This window comes from Apodemus sylvaticus, chromosome 16, assembly GCF_947179515.1.
Source record: "Apodemus sylvaticus chromosome 16, mApoSyl1.1, whole genome shotgun sequence".
Classification (NCBI taxonomy): Eukaryota; Metazoa; Chordata; class Mammalia; order Rodentia; family Muridae; genus Apodemus; species Apodemus sylvaticus.
In genome coordinates, this window is record NC_067487.1 from 18,264,463 (window position 1) to 18,289,173 (window position 24,711).

The following is a 24,711-nucleotide window of genomic DNA, read 5'->3' on the forward strand; positions in this document are numbered from 1 at the left end:
TTATTACTTAGACAGGTGGGAATAGACAACAGTCCATCATTAGCCTTTCTTCAAATATCAGGAAATCTAATTTGATCAAATGGAATCTACCACAATGGCACTGTAGTTGGGGAATACCAGAGAAAACCTATCCAGCATCCACAGAGTCATAGGACATGCTGGGATAGCTCATCCAGAGATGTAGAAAATCATGCTGATTATCTCTTTTTTAATTCAAGATACTGCATTGCCTTAAGATTTTATAGTAATTTAATTTTAAAATTAATCTATTCACTCTTTTTAGGGAGGCGTGCATTCCATAGCTATCCATGTAGGGCTCTCTTTCTGTGTCTCTCTGTCTCTGTCTCTGTCTCTGTTTCTCTCTCTCTCTCTCTCTCTCTCTCTCTCTCTCTCTCTCTCTCTCTCTCTCTGTGACAGGTTCTCTTTCACTGGCTTGGAAGTCAGTTCATAGTGAGCACATTAAGCTTGGAGCTAAGCTGCCAACAGACCTTAAGACTCAGTCTATTTCTGCCTCCCCAGTGTTACAAATCTAAGAATACGGCACTGTGATTATTTGTGTATGCTCTGCCCAGGTAGTGGCACTATTAAAATGTGTGGCTTTGTTGGAGTAGGTGTGTCACTTTGGGTGTGGGCTATAAAACCCTCATCCTAATTACCTGGAAGTCAGTATTCTGCTAGCATCCTTCAGATGAAGATGTAGGACTCTTAGCTCCTCCTTCACCATGCCTGCCTGGATGCTGCCATGTTCCTGCCTTGATGATAACGGACTGAACCTCTGAACCTGTAAGCCAGACCCAATTAAATGTTGTCCTTATAAGAGTTGCCTTGGTCATGGCATCTGTTCACAGCAGTAAAACCCTATCTAAGACAGCCACTATGCATGTATTGCATTTTCTTTTTCTTTTCTTCTTCTTCTTCTTCTTCTTCTTCTTCTTCTTCTTCTTCTTCTTCTTCTTCTTCTTCTTCTTCTTCTTCTTCTTCTTCTTCTTCTTCTTCTTTTGATATCTAACTGAGGTCCTCATGCTTTCAGGGCAAGCCCTCTCCCGGCTGAGCTTTCTTTAAGCTCCACTACATTTATTCTTGAGGACAAAAAGCAAAAACAGACATAACACTGTGCTGTCCTATTTAGCAATCCTGAGGCTGCACACCAAGTGACAGTAGAAACTTCCTTGTCAGCTGGAATGTCAAAAAGTATTCCCAAACATTGCTAAGTATCTATATCCATAAATGTAAAATGCCTGAATTGAAAACCACGGTCGTTAGGCAAAAGGGAAACCTTGTCATGTATCTTGGTTAATTCCTTTATCTATAACAAGAGAGCCTTCACATTCTAACTTCTAAAGTGACTGCATCTATACCTCTTTTTTTCATTGAACTCAGATTTCATATCCAAATGGGCAAGGGCTGCATCTCATCACTGCATTTAAGAGACTCATATCCTCATCTGCTAGCTTAACTCTGCAGTGTCAAGACACAACGGAGTCTGTCACCAATTCCATTTACACCCGAGGACCTCACAAATAACATCATCATTGGGTTTATTTTGGGTAACTCATTTTTTCCATTGATTTTTCTGCTCCTCAGGAGAGGTGGAAATAACATAATCTCTTCAAAGACTGGTTAATAACTGCTGCCCTCTGACTATGACAGAGAAGCTCCCCAATCAGACCCATGCTGTTGCTTCATTTGCTGAAGGTCTCAGGTGAGAATCATTTCTCTTCTCTTCTAAAGTTACCCACAGTTCTAAAGGAGGCTTTATTTAATCCTCTGCCTAGACAATTTGCCCAAGGTTGATCAAAGGCAAAGTGTATAACTTGATTTTCTCTCACCCTTGCATGTCCTAAATGATGAATCTGCACATTTGTTCAATTAACACTAAACTAAGGGATATATACTCATAACAATTTCAAATGACCTTCAAACACAAGGCATCAGGCATGACAGCATAAGATGACTTTCGCGTATCTATGCTCTTTCATTTTTATTCGATTAAAGGGATTTAGAGTGGGTTCCATTGTGACATTTTTTTCATACACATTATTTTACCTTGTTTGTATTCAACCCTCAGATCCTCCTCACCTCCTCTCTCAAAATACATTTAAAAATAGAAAAAAAAGGTGGTCTGGAATTATAGCTTATTTGGTAGTATGGCTTCTTGGCATCATAAGGTCTTCAGTTTGAATCACAGAACCAATACCATATAAATGTGTTGAACCATACCTGTAGTTCTACCACTTGAGAGGTACAAGGAGAATGATCATAACTGTGATGCAACATCAGTACTTCAATACCAGTTGGGGGCTAGAGATCTTATCTCCAAAAATAGTCTACATTTACATAATTATGCTGTTCTCTATTCCTACTATTCTGTTTTTGTAAACACTTATTTTACACGTGTGTATTTGTGTGTGTGTGTGTGTGTGTGTGTGTGTGTGTGCGCGTGTGTCTAGTATGCCTTTGTGATGATGTGTGTACATGTACAGGTGCCTGAGGAAGCCAGGAGCAGATATTGAATCCACTGGAGCAGAAATTACAGGCAATTGTAAGCTGCTGATGTAGGTAAAGAGAACTGGGATACTCTGGAGAGCGGAACATGGTCTTAACCCTTGAGACATCGTTCCAGTCTCCTTCACTTTTTGCTTTAGGAAAAATATATGACTTGTTCAAATAGCAGTTTTGTTTGAGATTTATCAGAAATTTTATGATTGTATTTTAATTATATTCTAAAGTAAGAATTTCTTCATTATAGGTATGCTTAATCTAAAAATCCATGGTTTTGCCACTGCAATGGAAACACTAGTAAATAATAGGAGAATTTTTTTTGTCAAGACTAAGTTTTACTTTCTTCTTTCTACTTGTATGAAGCTATAGATTTTTCTTTGAAGATATAGAGAATGCTTTTATTTAAGAAATCAAATGTTGAGGATACTGTTGAAACATTTGAGGCCTAAATTGTTCTGTGAAAAAACTATGCCAAACTACTATATTATGAAAAAAATGAGCAAAATGATCAGTATATTTATGAATATTTTCTCAAAAATATAGCACACAAAGAAATTGATAACACATGTATGTATGCAGATTCAGATTCTGTATTCAGTTGATTCTTCTCACAAAAATTTGTGATAGGCCAGACTTCCATTCTAAAATCCTTAGATCACGAAACTCCAGATCTTTTTGCCAGACTGCTGAAGGTGTCCAATGCTGAAGATCATAAAATTTTCCTTGTCCTTATTATCTCTGGATCCTACTACCTGTTTCTCCTGCCATTGAAACCTAAAACAAAAACAAACAAATCAAGTAGCCCTTTATTGGCACCATGAGGAAACATCTGCTCACTTAAAACATTGTAAGAGTGTTCATGGATCTATTAAAAATATTGGAAAGACCCTGATACTATTGCTAATGTCAAGAAGTCCTTGCTGACAGGAACCTGGTATAGCTGTTCTCTAAGAGACTCTGCCAACACCTGGTTAATACAGATACAGAAACTTACAGCCAACTATCAGACTGAGCCCAGGGACACTAATGGTTAGGGGAAGGACTGAAGGAGCTGAAGGGAATTGCAACAGGATTGGAAGAACAACAATATCAACTAACTGGAACACACCTAAAGCTCTCATGGATTAAATCACCAACCAAAGAGTTGATTACGTCCATGGCTGCAGCTACTTTTGTAGTAGAGGATGGCCTTATCTGGTATCAATGGGAAGGGCACTTGGTCCTGCGGAGGCTTGATGTCCTGGCATAGGGGGATGCTAGAGAAGTGAGGCAGGAGTAGGTGGATGGGTCGGGGACACCATCTTAGAGGGTGAGAGGAAGGGAGTTGGGATGGGGGTCTGAGTAGGGAGGACTGCAAAGAGGGAAAACATTTGAAATGTAAATAAATAAAATAGCAACAACAAAAACTGGACATATGAAATGTAGATTTAAATATATATTTTATTACTATCTATAAAATTGTATATCTTTCATATTGTTCATGTACTTGTTGGTTACATTTATATTTTCTTGGAGAGATCATATTCAAATCTACTATTTTTGATGAAAATACCTTTGTTGTTCAGTTGTAACAATTTACTGATAAATGACTTGAAAATGCTTTCTTCTATTTAATAACTTTATACACACACATATATGATTCTCATTCAAGCATGAGCTTACATTTTGATGAAGCTTATTCAACAATATTTAATTTTGGTCTTTGTACTTTTGATGTCATATACAAAATCTCAAGACTAAACCCAAGCATAGAGATCTGTTCTCATATTTTTTTCTAGAAGAGCTAGTGGGTTTAACTTTTCTATGCAAGGTCATGATCCAATTTGAGTCAGTATATGAATGTCATGTGAGAAAGAACTTCAATCTCATTATCTTACATGCAGTTATCCAGACATCCCGGAAATATTCAGTCTTGTCTTCATTCAATTTTCTTTGGACATTTTTCAAATTTTAGTTGGTTAAAAGTGAAAAGTTCTTATTTTCTTAGATCCTACATTTTATGGCATTGATATATATATATATATATATATATATATATATGTGTGTGTGTGTGTGTGTGTGTGTGTGTGTATTTGAATATGTTATATTGATTATTGTTATAGTTCAGTGAGTTTTAAAATCACAAAGTATAAGTCCTGAAAGTTCGTTAGTATTTTTCAAATGTTTTGTGTCAAGTCTTCATAAATGTACCACTTTAAATTAATCTGAGCCATGAAATCATTCTCAACTATGGTGCGGAAACATGACTGTGATGGCTGGATACAACATGAAGTAACAACTCTGTCTTGTCTTCCTTCTTTATCAAAACCAATTCATGTGCCATCAAATGTATTCACCAATATGGTATCTTTTAGGTACCCCTTCTTACCTAGACACATTAGCTTAACGGTTGCTGAGAAGGTGGTCTTTGAGATGAGGAAAGAGTGTAGATCCTAACTCATAGTCACTGTCTATCTCTGAAAGTTCATCTCCCCATGACATCATGACATCACACTTTGATGATGTTTCCCTTGACATTTTCAAGTTTGTAATGTCCCTTTCTCTCTTTCTGTGACTACATCATAAGACTAATTTCCCTGGAAACAATTCACTTTACACTATGAAAAGCTCAGGATAATCCAGCAGCCAATTCTATTCCAAGCTCTATCCTGTCTTCCTTGGGTTTCCTTGGGGATCCTGATGGGTTAGTGTATAGTTGGTTCCCACAATCTATGTTTGTAAAACTTTCATTATACTTTCTTATTTTAACTGAGTATTCTGCTGCTGGATTAGTATCAGTATTTTATTTTTAATTTGTCAGCTTTTTAGAGTGATTTTCTCCCTTAACTTGCCATATCCTCCTCTGACAGACACAGAGCTTTCTTCTAATTGTATTAATCATGCTTTATCTCCATCCCAAATGCTATCCACCTGCACATTTTTATATTAAAGGGCTCTCATGAGTTATCTGTATTACTTAACTTATGTAGGATAAGTCTTATAGAATTTATAATTGAAATATGATAAAGAAATTAGAACAAAGACTTCAATATTTCAGTATATCATTCCAAAATGAAATAACTGAGAGATCCCTTTTTATGGGTCAAGGGGAGTAAGGGATTTCAATAGCTAGAAATCTAAGTAAATCTTTTCCATAAACATTTCAATTAGTATTGATATTAAGTTTAAAAAGGCATATAATCATTTCACATGATTATAGTATCTATTCATTTTTACTGCTTTGGGTTTCATTTTTATTTATTTTTCTCTGATCATGACCTCAGTTTTCCCTCTCTCTACTGCTCCCAGTCCTCAGCACCTCCCCTGTTCCCTAGATCTACTCCTCCTCTGTTTCTTTGGGAAAAGAGCAGGCCTCCCAAGGGTATCAACTTAACATGACATAATAAATTATAATATGACTAGGCATGTACCTATTTTTAGGTGGTGTCAATTTATCTTTCTTATCAAAGAAATACAGCCCCAGTGTTCAACATCACTGCAGCTACAAACCTTTACAAAAATAAGTTGAGGTAGACAAGGACCTACAACCACATAACTTTTAAAATAGTAGTTTCCCTATAGGGGAAAATTCAAATTTAAAAGATAGAAGACATTTCATAATGGAATACTCTCATTTTCATAAACCCATTACTTCTGGAATTAAAGTTAGCTTGCATTCATTTGATAAATGTTATGAAATAATTATTGTTCTACAAAACACTGTAACTAGTTTGGAGTCATTGACTAACAGTACTTTTTTTTTTTTTATTATTATATAAAAGCCTAAGCTAATAATGTCTACTGGAGGACAGTTATCCTAGGTTCCTGTCATGCATGTCCTTTTGGTTCTTGGTTACCTCACTCAGGGTGATTTTTTTATTTCCATACATTTACCTGAAAAAGTGACAATGTCCTTATTTTAAATAGTAGATTAGTATTCTAGTGTAGATATACCACATTTTCCGTATCCATTCTTTAGTTGAAAGACATCTAGGTTGTTTCCAGTTTCTGACTCTTAAGAATAAACATGCTCCATTATGTTCATAGCAGCCTTATTTATAATAGCCAGAAGCTGGAAAGAACCCAGATGTCCCTCAAAGAAGGAATGGATACAGGAAATGTGGTATATTTACACAATGGAATACTACTCAGTAATTAAAAACAATGAGTTCATGAAATTTTTAGGCAAATGGTTGGATCTGGAAAATATCATCCTAAGTGAGGTAACCCAATCACAAAAGAATACATATGGAATGCAATCTCTGATAAGTGGATATTTATTAGCCCAGAAGCTCTGAATACCCAAGGCACAAATCCTATAACAAATGACTCCCATGAAGAAGTATGGAGAGGGCCCTGATCCTGGAAAGACTTGATCTAGCATTGTAGGGGAGTACCAGGACAGAGAAAAAGGAGGGAGGTGATTGGAGAATGGGTGGAGAGAAGAAGGCTTATGAGACATATGGGGTGGGGGAAACCGGGAAAGTGGAAATCACTTGGAATGTAAACAAAGAATATAGAAAAAAATATATATAGAAAAGAATAAAGCTGCTATTAACAAACTGTCCTCTGAGAGGCTCCACCTAGAAGCTAATGGGAAGAGATGCAGAGACTCACACCCAAATATTAGATGATGCCCAGGGAGTTTTACCGAAGAGTTGGAAGAAAGAAGAAGGAACCTGAAGAAGACAGGGACTCCACAGGAAGACCAACTGAGTCAACTAACCTGGACCCTTGGGTGCTCCCAGAGACTGAATCACCAACCAAAGAGTGAGGATGGGCTGTACCTCCTCATATGAAACCTCCCTCATATGGACCTCCCTCCACATATGAAACAGATGAGCAGCTGATCTTCATGCGGCTCTCCCTCAACAACCAGAGCAGAGCAGAGTCTATCCTCAAGCCTGTTGCCTGCCTGTGTGACTGTGGATCCCATACCCACAAAGATAGCCTTGTCTGGCCTCAGTGGGAGAAGATGTATCTAGTCACATGGGGACTTGATATACGAGGGTGGAGGGTTGACATTCAGAGAAGGGCTTTCCCCTTCTCAAAAGAGAAGGGAAGGTGGAATAGGGGAAGGTCTTGTGTGAGGGAGTACTGGAAGGAAAGAAAGGGCTGACAATGGATTATAAAGTGAAAAAATAAATTTAATAAAAATAAGTTCTATCTATGAAACATTTGCTAAAATATAATATATTGATGCTTAAAGAAAAAATGAAGTTCATGACAAAAATCACAGGCTGTGTGTTGTATTTTCATAGTATTCACACACTACATTTGGATGGGGCTTTAAAATAGTTTTTCTCCATCCTAACAAAAGTGGAAACATGAGACTTTTAAATAGATTTATATGCTACCTAGGTGAATGTAATAATGGAGTTCCTGAATCAATTTGTGAAAGCAAATTGGGTTATTCACTTCACAACAAACAATATTCCCAGGAATAAATATGCAAGCATTTCAATGGAGGAGAAAATGATTTTGAAGCAGTTGAGTGACACTTTCTTTGGCTACCATTTGCTTAGTGATATTGATAAAATGAAACGTCATATATGTATATTTTTATCTACTTTAAAAAAGCAGTAGCTGGGGAGGTTGAGTTAATGGATAAAGTACTTGATGTGTACTTAGAAGGACCTGAATTTGAATACAGAGCTCTCAGTTAAATAGCCAGAAAGAGCAGCGAATGTCTGAAACCTTAATGTTGATAGGCAGTAATAAGAATATTCTGAATCTCCCTATCAAGCCACTTTGTTATCCAGATCCAAGTTCAGAGACTTTGAAATAATAATATTGATAATGTTGATGGTGATGATGTTGATCATAACAATAAAAAGCATTAAGAAATAATGTAGCAATAGGAGTCAAATACGAATTTGACCTCTGGCCTCTACCTGAGTCTACATGTGAGCACTTACAAATTTGTGTATGTGTGTGTGTGTGTGTGTGTGTGTATGTGTGTGTGTGTGTGTAAGTACATAGAAATAGATTGCTTGAGCAATGGTTATATGGCTAAAGATAGTTTCTCGATTATGAAGCAATGGCTGCATTTCAATGGAAAAGAAAGGCCTACAGCTTGTCGTATAAACAATCGTCCTATTGTAATATCTGAGTATGTTCTACCATTCACTTTCACGACTTGCTGTGACAGGATATTCATCATTTCCCTCCCTGAGCTGAGGAACTACTCTGAAAGAGGAGGGCTTACATCCACATGACTAATGTTTCCTTGCTTGATGCCCACTGAGGAAAATCTAAAGAATGGCTTTGTAAAGTATGTGCCTGTGCTGTATATTATTGTAAAACCAGAGTCACTGTAACAACTTCATGTAAACATCACAGCTTTTGAAAGACTGCATCAACCGATCCAATTACAGATACGGACACTAAAGTCCCTAAAGTAACACAGCAACTTAAGGTAAAAACTACAGTAAAACAAAAAGAAAAAAATAAATTATTTGGGTGATGCACATAATGCTAGAGGGTATCAATGAGGGACAAAGAGCATCTTCCTGCTCATTCATTCCACAGCAGTGTGAATCTCTCAGAAAGCCAGCAAACAAACAAACAAACAAACAAAACAAACAAACCAAACAAACAAACAAAACAAACCACTCAGAGCTCTCTATGTTGCATTGACAAACAGCTAATATGAAACAATTGTTTTTTCACTGAAAACTAGGTAGAAGTATGTCTGAGGCTGTCCTGCTGAAGAAATTCTAAAAGCAAACACTGAAATATTTGTATTTCAAATTCACTCAGACTCAATAGATTCCCAAATTATTATTGACTTTCCAGTGATGCTTTTAAATTTCACAAAGCATAATAGCAAGTCAGCAAATATCATGCAGCTATTGCAACTTATAAAAGAATCTTTGTGATTCTTCTGATGTGAGTGAAATTTTCCTGTCATGACATTATTGTGTTTGGGTGCAAGCTTCATGCTCATCATAATTATGTCACTTTAGGATTTATACTTTATCTTATATGATTATGAGTATTGCAACATACAACTCATGTACCAATCATGTCAGAGTTTCCAATAACAATTTGAACACAGAATTTGTCCACTTTAGGAACATAGCAGTGTATCCTCTCAATGCCCCCCCCAAATGGACACAGTAAGTATCCAGGGAGCTGCAAAGAAAGGTGAGACACCACTTACTGTTGGTCTCCGGTGCCGGGGAGGGTAATTTGAGAAGCTGCACATGTTGCAGGGATTGTCCAAAGCAGAGCAGACTGTCCAAATAGGTGATCAATCTGTTGGGGCCAGGCAGAGGGAAGGTTTCCAAGACACAATGCCAATGGCAGAGAAATACAGGACAGCAGACTGGAAAGAGGATTCAAAGCAGATGGTGTGGGTTGTAGCCACCTGGACTAATTCTCTGAGTCGATTAGCAAGTACTAGTGGTGACTATTTGAATATTTCTCCAGGCCATAGAAGATAAAATGCCTGACTTTTTTTTAAAATAATTTTTTATTGTCAATATTCTTTGTTTACAGTCAAAATGATTTTCCCTTCACCAGTTCCCCCCTCCCCTTAAGTTCCCTAAGCCCTCTTCCCTCTACCCATTCTCCTATCAACCCCCTCCTACTTCTCTGTCCTGGTACTCCCCTACAATGCTGGAACAAGCATTTTCAGGACCAGGGACCTCTCCTTCCTTCTTCTTGGGAGTCATTTGATATATGAATTGTGTCTTGGGTATTCAGAGTTTCTGAGCTAATACCCACTTATCAGTGACTGTATTCCATGTATGTTCTTTTGTGATTGGGTTACCTCACTTAGGATGATATTTTCCACTTAAGAATACATTTTGAAAGGGCCGGAGAGATGGCTCAGAGGGAAAGAGCACTGACTGCTCTTCCGAAGGTCCTGAGTTCAAATCCCAGCAACCACATGGTGGCTCACAAACATCCGTAATGAGATCTGACACCCTCTTCTGGTGTGTCTGAAGACAGCTACAGTGTACTCACATATAATAATAATAATACATTTTGGGTATCAGCATTACTGATAGAGAATTACTATTTTATCTCTTTACCCTCCAAACTACATCCATACATTATCACTACATCTACTTCACATGCACGCTGCTGAGGATGGATGACCTTTATGTTTTTAAACAAGAAACCTCTGGTATCTCTTTATATCATAATTATGCATAAGTAGTGCAATATTGATGCCCTCCCTGAATTTTGGACAGCAAGTCCTTAGTAACTTAAAATGAGATGACCCTAATCATCATTGTTAGTACAAGTTCCAGTCTTTTAATCTATAGTTTATCAACTATTGTGTCATGGGCTAATTCTCTCCTAAGCCACAGTTCTATCCCTTACCATTGTGAATTCCATGAAGTCGCTGACTTTTACTCGTTTTCCTGTCAAAATCTCGGTGTGACCATCAGTATCACCATAGCTGTATACACACTGTACTTGAGATGTTCTTCAGTTTTAGGTGTCTGTATGTTTCCTCATATCTGAGACCAAGACCAGAGCTCACTCTCCTGGTCCAAAATCTGTTCCTCTCTCATGGGAACTGTCCTTTATTTCTGCTCAAACTCACTTTTTCAATGGACCTGGTTTTCCCTTTAGCTATAGCTTTTCAATTACTTTTCAATTTTCCTATGCCTTCTCATTTCTCACAAATCACTGGGAGCTCTTGATTTACATCTGTCTCCTGCATGACCTGTTTCTCTGATCTTTCTTTTCACACAAACCTTCTCTCACAACTAGTGCTCATTAAACGTCCCTTGCAGGGTTATAAAGTGCGTCTCTTCACAGGATGTTTCACATGACATGCTTGGAGTTACACTGCTCATACTTCCATGGATCTGTAGAGTAGGAAGTTGAAGATGTATCTCATCTATAACTTCTCTCAAATATTACCATCTTTGCTTCTTAAAAGTTATCTGAAAACTACAATTCAGAGTATAAGTGAGAGTGAGCATTTGAAACATGATGGACACATCATATTCTAACAAGAAAGGGAAAGATGACATCTAAGTGTAGACATGATTGTATTTGCATACTTTGGTAAAAAACAGAATTCTCAGTAACTTTTTCTTTGGAAATGCTGATATTTGTCCATGCTAGAAAAGTACTGTACCACTGACTGAGCTAAACATCCAGCCCCTTTGAAGATTTTCTTCATTTATTCAAGAAGAAAATAGGCCCTTTTTCCAACAATGCAGAGACTGAAGAAGGTTTTTGGAACTTGCAGCTTTAAGGTTGTTTCTCTGCTTTGTGTGAAAGCAACGTGACTAAAATGTATACGATTGAAGGTGAGCCTCAGTCTGGTTGTATGTGTCCACGTTTCTCTGACAGATGTTGTTTTTCATGGGTACAGAATCAGGGAAGGCAGGTACATGGATGGGTTCACCCAGTAAAGTAAAAGGAGGCCATGAGGCACAAGTTTCTACTACAGTTTGGCATAAGTTTTAACTACAGTTGAAAGAGTGTAGAGAATTCATGAGAGACTGCTCCAAGTGATACCAGGGCATCTAACCACAGCTTATGGGCCTGAGATAGCGGTAGATATATGTTCAGCACCTCTGTGGAATTTTTATAATTTAGACCACAGCTGAAGCTAGATTGAACTCCAAATATGCTGTGTCCTGAGAAAATTGTATTTATTCAGCTCCAACAGCAATCATTCCTGAAAAGGCCTGGAGGCTTTCCAAATCCAGCTGTCAATCATCTCTGCAGGTGACCATGCATCAGATGGAAAAGATTTACAGGAAGCTTCTCTGGGTATTCTGGTCATTCTGGGGCAAGTTTCACCCTTAATGAAACACTGAGAGAATGAAAACATAATCTAGAAGATGTTTGCCAAAGCCTGCACTTGGAGTTTTATGAAAGAATTCATGTATTTAAGGGATAGAAGAAACATTATTTTCAGGTTCCTCCTGGAACTCATCATAGATTAACCAATTCTAATTGTTTAGAGCTCTGAGAGCTCTGATTATAATACTTGTCCTACAACCAGTCATAAAAATTGTATACACTTAGCTCTTGGTGGGTGTGTTCTTTATAATCATTAGCTTGCGTTGAGTGTTCCTCTGTCTTCATAATTGCTACATCTCCACTGACTACAATAATCCCACTTTACCAATTTCTGTATTTCCTCAGACTCATATATTTATCAGGGTGTTGTTCTGGTAAGAAGAGAACTAAGTTTCATGGGCTCTAACATATAAGTACAACCCAATAATTTATTAACTCATGCCAACATCATTGCAAATGAGTAATTTCCTGACTAATGATTTCCACAGTGTATTTAAAGATATGAAATTATGAGATAAGTCATTGAGCATCACAGTAAAATGAAGAAGAGTAGCTGCTGATAAATCCCTTATGCTTCATTCTGCATTGAGATGAGGTGGATTCTCCTTAAGACCTATAAATCGATTTTGTTTGTCAGCACTAAACAAAGCTTTACTTTTTGTTAAGCCACTTCCTCATATCCTCTACCCCATCTACTGCTAGTCTGTGAGATTATGTAAAAATCATTCAAATTGTGAATTAAACCTAAAGTTATATAATTAAGCTACCATGGCTTGTTTTCCAATGTCTTTCCAAAGAGATCAACTTCCTTGAAAATTGAGAAATGAGTTTCACTTATGTATGGAAATCTGGGACTGACATAACATTAGTCATTAATAAACTTATGAATGGTGAGTAATAAATTAACAAAGTAAATGTTGATGTATTTAAAATGTATAACAGGGAAACCCAAAAGAAAAGTCCATTGGGTCAAGGCCCACTCAATGAATGATAGTAATGAATAACTATTTAAAGTGAGGCACATAAATATAAACCAACAACAGGAGAGGATGGCAAGCAAGGGAAACCTGGAATTAATGCAGAAACTAAAACCAGACAAACCTCCCTCCTGATTATGCCCACCTTTCTTAGCATGCAGTGTCTACTACATGACACATAAGAATAAAAATCTTTGGTTACCCATTGTTGTTGTTTACTTGTTGGTATACCATCAAATGCCGTATGTTGAAATCCTAACTACAGAGTGTAGTCCTATTATGAGATAGGGACTTTGGAAAGTTGTCAAGTTACAAGAGCTGTGCCCTCATGAATGAGACAATCTTTATATAATACCTTGAGGGAAATGCTAAGCTACTACTGTTGTTTAAGTATACAGAAAAGGCTATCTATGAGAAATGGGCCCTATTGTTCATAAATTGCTAAGTACAGAATATTTTTCTATAGCATCTTAATTCAACTTTGACAATGACAATCCCCAATCCAAAATGATTCCAGCTCAGTCTCTCACCCAGTGTGTGCTCACTTATTGAATAAAAGTGAGACATTGCTGTCGGTCTTACTTTCATTGTGACTCTCATTGTGATCGAATCAAATAGTGACCTTAACCACATGAACTCTATTTACAAATCATTATCAGAAATGTATTATAAGTAACGAATACCTGAAAACTAACAGCAAGTTATTGCTATAATCCCATGTGTAACAATCATAGTCGATGTCCTGCATTGAGCAGCAGCAACACATGCTAAGGCAGCACATGGTGTGTCATCTTCAATCTTCATAAATAAAATAGAAAAAAGTGAAATTTCTCCAAGAAATCCAGGGAAATAACCTGAGGCCAAACATGTGTTTTTACCAGAACAAATGCAATAAAACAAATTCAGGATCAAATCTATGATTTCATGGTCGCAGATTTTCAAAAGGAAGACTAAGAGTTTAATTTGCAACATTTATTCCCGAGAGAAAAGGAGTTGCTGTGGAACACACTGAACTGTTTTTCTCCTTCCCATTTACTTCTGGCATCCATTTCCCTTTCCCTTGCTTTAACTTTGTATTTCATTTCAAATTGCTTCCATGGTTACTAAAAATGAATATAGAGCAGGAAGAAAATAATGACGATTTTTTCCCGTTGTTAGATGAGATTTCCAGGGCTCCTGGCATTTTAAGGCACAAGATATCCTTTTGCTAATTTTAGAAAAATTATGTAACTAATCATTAAAGTTGTCGAGGTTTTCTTAAAGATTTAGAAATTGCTCTTCTCATTTTATATACCTCTCACTCCCAATATCGCTCCAAGTCTTTTAAATGCATTCAGTATTTGGTAATACTCAAGAATAGTATCTTCACTCTAATCCAAAGAATTAAATTTATTGGTAGGAAACTTGACTTCTGTGAAGAGCCAAAGATTTGTTACTATTCCTGATTCAAGATCAATATATGATAACACAGTTCAAACTGCTTTCATGGACTAAGCTTCCCCCAAATACAGAGCCAGAAAAAAAAAAAACATAAAGAGTCCCTAGAAGAAAGTATGAGAGAACACTAGTTAGATTGGTAACTCCAGTTACATGTCTGGATTGGTTCTAGGAAAATGAGTTGCTGTAGCTGAATCCTCTACCATTCATCCTGCTTCCAGTTTGGAAAAATGGCTTGAACATGAGAGAATTAACCAACCCTGCAGCTTCTAAACAAAAGCTGTGTGATGTGATGTGTGTGTGTGTGTGTGTGTGTGTGTGTGTGTGTTGTCTAGATCATGGATCACACAGGAGCAATCCAAAGAACTTCTATTCCCACTGAGTTCTCTGCTTTGTTTAAAAGTGGAACTGTGAAGCTAAATGAATATCTAGTATTTAGTAAGTTTCTCAGTAATTAATTCAGGCACTAGTGGAATGCCTCTAGACAATTATAACTTTTCTCTTATACTTTGACTTTTTTCATTATTCATTTTGAAGCAAATTCACATTTGCATTCATGTATAGATACATATATTATATCAGTTACATATCCAATTCTGTTATCTATGAAATCAAACATAGATTCTATTGTGATGAATGCTAGAAATTTTAATCTATATTGTTCATGTGCTGCTTACAGTGGGTAAACCCTCTTTGACAATTGAGAGCAAGATTGTTTTGTCCAGCAAGAACAAACCAAAGAAAATGTTTTTGTGCCCTTGCAGAATACCACCTTCACATGGCTTCTTTTAATCAAAATATGTTCCTCATTATGATACCACAAATTTCATGTCACTGAGAAAGTATTATTTTAAGTCAACCACATAGTGATCATATTAAACAAAATATTGTTTCTTGGGTTTAATCAAAATGAAATCCTTACACCAGCATTGCCATGACTTGATAGATAACTTGAATAGTTTTGACACATACAATATTCAAGATTCCCAACCCCAGCCCTACTGTTCTTAAGTGCTATTATCTTTACATAGACTCTGACCACTGTGTTCTTTGCTAAGTACAGCTGCATATTTTAAATGTTACATATTCTAATTATATTTAAGTTGAATCAAGTATCTGGACCCTGTTGGGGACTGGGTTACCTCCTTAATTACAATGAATATTTATGTTACTGTATATTCCCAAGGCACATTTTTATTTGTGAACTGATTCAGTTGCAACATAGGTTTGCCAGAGAGTGGTTAAGAAAACATAAACTGTCTTCCACAAAATCAAGATATGAGCCCATACTTTTAAGAGAATAGAAGTTGTGACCAAGGAGGAATCATCTTTAAAATTAATTTACTTGTATCCATTTTATGAAGCTACAAGATTTCCGGGACAGGGCAGGAGCAGGTCTCCATTGTGTTGATCAAATGATTATCCAACAGCACCACAAATAAACTTACCAATTAGATTCTGAGTGAAGGAGCATCCCAGACCCACTGCCATTGCACAATCATTCTCTAGGACTCTATGAAATAATTCTGAGTTTCTGAATAGACCCCTACAGCAAAAGAAGTTAGATGTATGGAAAGGTATTAGGCCAAGCTCTCTAGGCAGAAACATATGTGGGGCAGGGTTCTAAGAGGAAGAAAGGGTTCTCGCCAACTCTGAACTCTACAGGCTATTGGTTGAGCTTTGTATGATACACACATGAAGGTGGTTTGATCTTCTTTTCTCATTTTTTCCTTCAAATGAGATGTGAGCTCAGAGGCCTTCTCACACTCAAGCCTGGAGGAAGAAGGGCTTAAGCAAAACGTTGAACTGCAGAGTAGCCAGGTTTAATGTAGAATTGATTTCAGGCACTGCTGATGTAAGTATGGCTTTATACCAAGTGACATTTTTCAGTGTACTATAATTTTGTCACATAGCATTTGTGAACTTGAAATGAATAATGAGCCCCTCTAACTTCCTTGTTCAGGAGAAAATAGATATCTGAGATTCATTCAAGTTACTGCGTCTGCATTTTCCTAGGGATGAGAAAGATTATTTCTCTGAGGCTGAATGTCCTACTAACACTTCTCCCGTAAGAAATAGCAATGCTTATGTTTCTATCAATGAAAAAAATCCTAAGATTTTTCTTCAGTAATAATTTTTCATTACCACAAATACCAGACTGCATGTTTATTCCTGACTATCAGAGAACACAGAAATTTGGTCCTTAGAAAATTGTTAGGAAAATAATAAAATCTTATTTTCATAATAAAGAAAAATGAAAACCAATAGTAGGATTTATGCAGAATAGATATCAATGAGAAATAACATGGGAATATTTCAAAATTTTTCCATTTCTTGCATCTTTCGAGCAAGAAGCATTGATAATTTCTTCAATATATTCATAATGATTTTGTATAATAGTATATACATTTGTCTAAATTTCAGAGATTTAAAGATAAATTTCCCCTTATATCCTCTGATAGATTAAAATAAAGGCCGATTTATTCCTAAGCCAGAAATGAGGATAATAAACAGAATATCTTTCTCCAGAAAGAATGATCTATGTTACCGCAATCCTTTTACAAGAGCAGTCTGTTTCTTAAACTTATCTTTCTTCATACATAGTTCCAATCTCCAACCCACTGTTCACAGTAGCAAATAGCCCATGCAGTACTCAATCACAGAGGCCAGCTGCCTATTAGTTTTACCTGTATTTTGAGAACAGGGGAAATCAATTCAAATAAGGCCTCTGCTGTCTGTTGAGAAGGGAATGACAAGCTGTCAGGTGTACCTGGGCTCATCATCTCCCTACTAAGATGGTGTATAGGCTGAGCTCTCAGGTTCAGTAGAAACTTCTGCTGAGGACCACCTGGGCTGGACAAGGAATCTCTGCTCAAATGTTAACAGTCCTTATCCTAGTTAGACTAAAGTTAAACCCTACACCCCAAGGGTGTATGAAAAGACTAATAGCATACTCTCTTGAATGAGATGTCCCTAGGAAAATATCTCTCAGCATAGTAATCACAATGATGAGAAAGGTTTCTGGTCTGTTAAGAAGCTCAAATGCTGTGCCCAGAACACAGTGTACTTGACCGTGTCCACCTCCTCTGCCTCTTCTGAATCTATAGGGTTCTCTTCTGCAATGATCCTGGAGCCTGGGGACAGGGTTCTGATGTAGGAGGCCCACTGATCACTGAGCATTGCACACTCTCCTATTAAATGCACCTTGACCAGTTGTGGTTTCCTGTGTTAATAGCCATCTACTGCAACAGAAGCTTCTCTGATGAGGGTCACTTTGTCCCTGCTATTGCACTTCCATGTATCGCTATGTGCAAAAAGGAATTTTGACTGTATCAACATCAGGAGTACGCATAAAAAGTGAATATTCCTGAACTGAAATACTGGAGAGTGAATGTCTAGTTTGGGCCTCAGGTTCAGTTTTGGAATACTTACTTATAAATATTGATCTAGCTTGTAGATGTAGCACAAATCTAAACATGAAAATTCTTAAATGAACCAAACTTACCTTGTAATTATCATTTGATAGTAATACAGTTCAACATTATATACCCATATTTTTGATAGATGCCCATCCCATGACTTCAGGAGCAGAATTTTCTATGTATGGCACCACATTAGGATTAAAAATTTCTGGTTGAGCACATACTAAATTTGATATCAATTCTTTTGATTTTTAACTAAAAGATGTTTAACTTGTATAGAGCCTAAAGAAGATAAAGTAAGAAGGATCTCATTGACAAACATGTTGCAATTGATAGTATGATTCTTATTAATGATATTTTATGATAGATAAAATTTATATTGAAATTCTTCTATGCTACATTATTTCAGTAGAGATGAAAATATTCCATGTGATTTTATCCTGAACTATTGTCTGTTTGGTTGGTCTCCTAGACTATTTTGCAGTGCTCTTAAAATTTTCCCTGAGACTTCTGCAATGTTATAACTCCAGTGTTATAAAGAGTGCTGTATTATTTTAAAAGTTTCTGACTATAGATCATATTTGTATTTATATTATTAGTCTGAAAATTCTAAAATATTTAGTGCACAGATATAAATTATTTGCTAAGTTAAAACACTGTAAAATTAGCAATGACTCACTCATATTTTGGAGGCTGTACATAGGTTTTATATATATATATATATATATATATATATATATATATATATATATATATATATATAAAATGGTAATTAGAATAATAGCTAGGACTATGTTTTGGTATCCAGAATCCATAAATATGCTACCTAATAGAAAAAAGGTATGTACAAGTCTAATTTGAGTTCAGAACTTGAGATATGAGGTTAAAGTGGTTCATGAGAGTGAACAGAGTCTAACCGCCATGTCTAATTCTGATGAGTACAGGATTTTCCCCACCTGTGATCAAGGCCAGAAAGAGCTCCTACAGCTGATAAACAACTTCAGCAAAGTAGCAGGTTATAAAATCAACTCAAGCAAATCAGTGGCCTTCCTATACTCAAAGGATAAGCAGGCTGAGAAAGAAATTAGGGAAATGACCCCCTTCACAATAGCCACAAACAGTATAAAGTATCTTGGGGTGACTCTTACCAAACATGTGAAAGATCTGTATGACAAGAACTTCAAGACTCTGAAGAAGGAAATGGAAGAAGACCTCAAAAAATGGGAAAACCTCCCATGCTCATGGATCGGTAGAATCAATATAGTTAAAATGGCCATTTTGCCAAAAGCAATATACAGATTCAATGCAATACCCATCAAAATCCCAACTCAATTCTTCACAGAGTTAGAAAGAGCAATTATCAAATTCATCTGGAACAACAAAAAACCCAGGATAGCTAAAACTATTCTCAGCAACAAAAGAAAATCTGGGGGAATCAGTATCCCTGACCTCAAGCAATACTACAGAGCAATAGTGTTAAAAACTGCATGGTATTGGTACAGTGACAGGCAGGAGGATCAATGGAACAGGATTGAAGATCCAGAAATGAACCCACACACCTATGGCCACTTGATCCTCGACAAAGAGGCTGAAAACATCCAATGGAAAAAAGATAGCCTTTTCAACAAATGGTGCTGGTTCAACTGGAGGTCAGCATGCAGAAGAATGCGAATTGATTCATCCTTGTCTCCTTGTACTAAGCTCAAATCCAAATGGATCAAGGACCTCCACATAAAGCCAGACACTCTGCAGCTAATAGAAAAGAAACTGGGGAAGACCCTTGAGGACATCGGTACAGGGAGAAAGTTTCTGAACAGAACACCAATAGCGTATGCTCTAAGAGCAAGAATTGACAAATGGGACCTCATAAGGTTACAGAGTTTCTGTAAGGCAAAGGACACCATCAAGAGGACAGATCGTCAACCAACAAATCGGGAAAAGATCTTCACCAATCCTACATCAGATAGAGAGCTAATATCCAATATATATAAAGAACTCAAGAAGTTAGACTACAGAAATCCGAACAACCCTATTAAAAAATGGGGTACAGAGTTAAACAAAGAATTCTCACCTGAAGAACTTCGGATGGCGGAGAAGCATCTTAAAAAATGCTCAACTTCATTAGTCATTAGGGAAATGCAAATCAAAACAACCCTAAGATTTCATCTTACACCAGTCAGAATGGCTAAGATTAAAAATTTAGGAGACAGCAGGTGTTGGAGAGGGTGTGGAGAAAGAGGAACACTCCTCCATTGCTGGTGGGGTTGCAAATTGGTACAACCACTCTGGAAATCAGTCTGGCGGTTCCTCCGAAAACTGGGCACCTCACTTCCAGAAGATCCTGCTATACCACTCCTGGGCATATACCCAGACGATTCCCCACCATGTAATAAGGATACATGCTCTACTATGTTCATAGCAGCCCTATTTATAATTGCCAGATGCTGGAAAGAACCCAGGTATCCCTCAACAGAAGAGTGGATGCAAAAAATGTGGTATATCTACACAATGGAGTACTATTCAGCCATTAGAAACAATGAATTCATGAAATTCTTAGGCAAATGGATGGAGCTAGAGAACATCATACTAAGTGAGGTAACCCAGACTCAAAAGGTAAATCATGCTATGCACTCACTAATAAGTGGATATTAACCTAGAAAACTGGAATACCCAAAACATAATCCACACATCAAATGAGGTACAAGAAGAAAGGAGGAGTGGCCCCTGGTTCTGGAAAGACTCAGTGAAACAGTATTCAGCAAAACCAGAACGGGGAAGTGGGAAGGGGTGGGTGGGAGGACAGGGGAAGAGAAGGGGGCTTGCGGGACTTTCGGGGAGTGGGGGGGGCTAGAAGAGGGGAAATCATTTGAAATGTAAATAAATTATATCGAATAAAAAAAAAAAAAAAAAAAAAGAAGAAAGGAGGAGTGGTCCCTGGTTCTGGAAAGACTCAGTGAAACAGTATTTGGCAAAACCAGAACGGGGAACTGGGAAGGGGAGGGAGGGAGGACAGGGGAAGAGAAGGGGGCTTACGGGACTTTCGGGGAGTGGGGGGGGGCTAGAAAAGGGGAAATCATTTGAAATGTAAATAAATTATATCGAATAAAAAAAAAAGAAAAAAAAAAGACTCCGTCTTTCATCATGGCTTTGAAAACAGAAGCAGAGAAGTTAAAGGCATCTTTCTGAGTCATGGATGCTTGAAGTTGAAACCTAACAGTGAAGAATAAAGATATCCCTGGAAGGAGGATTTGCAGACTTCGGGACAGTGATGAACGCCACCAAATGCAGAAGCATAAAGTACTTAAAGAGTTATGAGACTTTTGGTGGGATGATTTATAAATCAACTATGCAGTTTTCCATAGTGAACTTCTTGATGACAATGTTGTTTTTCAATTTCAAAATGCTGGATATGTTTGCTAGAGATTTCCAAAAGAAACCCAGGCTTCCCAACTACTTGATTTTGGCCCAGTGAAGCCTGAAGATAGTGTCTAGCTTTCACACCTACAAGTAAACTTGTGTTGTTTAAGATTTGTCACAGCTACTATAAACTGCTTTTACAAATAAAATGTGAGAGGTGCCCCAATTAAATATTTCAAATGCCACTAACTCCCACTAAAATTCTGGAATGGACCCCTTTCTTGATTAGCGTTTTTGATCCCATTAAATCAGTTTCAGAAGTCACAAAAAACAGACAAATATCACCCAAAGTTCTTTGTTATAGTTTGCTTTGGTTCAGTTTTGTTGTGTTGTGTTGTGTTGGTGAAGATTATTAATTATAAACAATATAAATCACTGCTTACTCATTCTCGTCTTAAATTTATAGTAAAATTATTTTATTTTCTTGATTGACACTTGAGGAAAATGTAAAAATGTGTTTTGTTCATTATCTCCCAGTATCACTCATGACTTAGGTAACTTTACAGTCACTAAAGAAAATAAGCCATTTACAAGGTGTGTGAAGATGATGAGAGCTGTGTGATCATCATACTTTCAAGGGAAATATCACTGATTTCAAATAAAATTGAAATTTGTGAATGAAATATTTGAACATTGAGTTTAGACTTAAATTCGTATTTATGAAAGAAAGTAAATAAAATGAATATATATATATATATGCACCACACATATGTATGCTATTATATATATATATATATATATATATATATATGCTATTGAATTTTTTCTGCAAGTTATTTGAACTTGAATGCTAAGACTATTTTCTCCAGCTCACTAGTTGGCCATATTTAAAAAATGTCTTGAAGGTGACTGAACTTTAGACATCTTCCTTTGGAAACAAGTATTAGAACTTGTACTGCATTTTCCAGAATAGACAGATTCATTTCCACCTTACCTCAGAGAGACAGTTGTGGGCACAGGAGTTGCAACACGTTGTATTTTAGAGTTTGTGGACTTTATCTTCTGATCAGCCCCTCTCCAATAAATCCTTTTGATTTTAAAGTGGGAAGCACCTGATAAGCATTGGAAATCCTTTATGTTATTTATTTGTTATCTTTACGCCCACATCTTATGCACAGTGTATTGAGTAAGAATTCCCAACCTTCCTCCCCAAACTTCCAAGAGCCAGGGATAAAACTGTCAACTACTATACTTGATAGAAATCTTTCAAGGGGTAATTCATGAGGATTTTAGTGGGCTGTAGGGGAATAATTTTAGCAGAGAATGGGCAGCAAAACAAGTCAAAGAGAGTAAGTGAGACCCAGGCTGGTCCTGGGATGCTTTTTATAAGCCAGGTCCAACAAATACTCTCCCTGCTCAGCCTTCAACCTTGCCTGCGCCAGAGTACCCGGCTTATCATTCTGGCCTCTTTGCTTTTGAGAAATCCAAAGTCTGACATGAATTAAAGTCTATGCTAATGTCATCAGCTGAGGAACAAATTGTGGAACCCTTGTGAGATCAGTCACTCTTATCACACTCTCTATTCATATGTGCAACTGTACAGTAGAAATATGCTCACTGTTTGTGGTAGAAACCCTAAGATTTCAGCCTTAACCACATGTTCTAATTCATGTTTATGACTTAGTTTGGGTCTAAAACTATTCAAAACTTGTAGCGGTAGAAAAAGAACTCTGTTTCAGGTCCATAGACAGCCCATCATCCCTTCCACAGAGAGAGGGAACCAGAGCAAAGCCAAGCCTCTCAAGCTAAGCCAACACCTGTTTTTTATCAACAATTCATAAAGATAAAAAGGAACCGATTCCACAGAAATCAACCAGATGAGTATTAACAATTTACCATTAACATGAAAGTTTTGAGATCTGTAAAGTGCAAGTAGCGCTGGGAGGAACAAAACCAATACTAGTTAATTAAACTGATGATGATAATCTTCATCATCATCATCATCATAATAATAATAATTCAATTTCATATTTCCCCATAACAAAAACTTTGGTTTCAAGATAAGATCAAGAGAAGAGATTATCATAGGACTAGACAAATAAAACCCCAAACAGAACAAACAAAATAAAAGTTTGTTATCCAGAGATACCATTTTAGAGGTTTATCTGATAGAACCTATGCCAAAAAGATTGTTTTCAAACTAAACCCATTTTTACTAAACACTGTGTAAGAACTGAAGCTTTCAAATTAATGAAATACTGATGTTTGCTTTCAGAACATTTGCACCCCTACAAAACTGATTAACTATATCAATATTTACTTTCCATTTCTAATATATTTTCTGTCTTTCCAATCACATATTGTCTTTACAAAATGACCATCTAGATTTACTAAATAAGTCATTTATCTCAGAATCATACTAAACAAAACTCCCCCATAATAAAGAAGAACAAATATTCTATGAGGAGAATGTGCACTTAAGAATTAAAATAAACATATTAGCGATTTGAAATATTTACATTACTGTAACACTGATGTTTATGTCAGTATTGTTGCATTCTTGCTCTTCTTAAGTTTAGCATATTTTTCCCAAGTTTATGTAAATTTGCTGCTGGGCTGTTCCCATGTTACAGCCTTTTAAAATTATTTTATAATTGTATTTGAGTGCTTAGGAAAATGACTGCTGATAAGCAAAATCCTCGTCTGTGACAAGGAACGTGCCTGCAAGGCTGCCTCTTGTTTCTGCTGTAATAGTCCCTAGAAGCAAGTGTAACCTGAAAACTAATCAGTTAAGAAGTTTAAGGACTCCCCAGCAGTATAGCAAGGATCCAGGAAATTAACTTAAAATTTCCATGTTCACATATGTATCATGGTAATAAAGACTGGAGGTATCATCGAGAACAGAGAGTCTTAAATATTTTTACCACCAACCATTAAATATTTTAATTAGGCATGCCCTCTTCACTGAAGAATTTTTATATAACTCCAGGTAATATAGATATGCAGATAAGTATTCAAATCAAACATTTACTGATAATAGATCAGTAAAAATATTTTAAAACAACTACTTAGAATACATACAATTTTAAATTTTACTCACAATGAAATATAGTCACATACTGATGTGACGATTACTCTTTTTTGTCATTATTACACAAAGAATTAAATCTTGAATGGACATTTGTTTTTTTTAGAGTTGCTTAATCCTTCCTTTGTTTCTTTAAAATGCCATTTTAAGAAGAATTTCTTTTAAA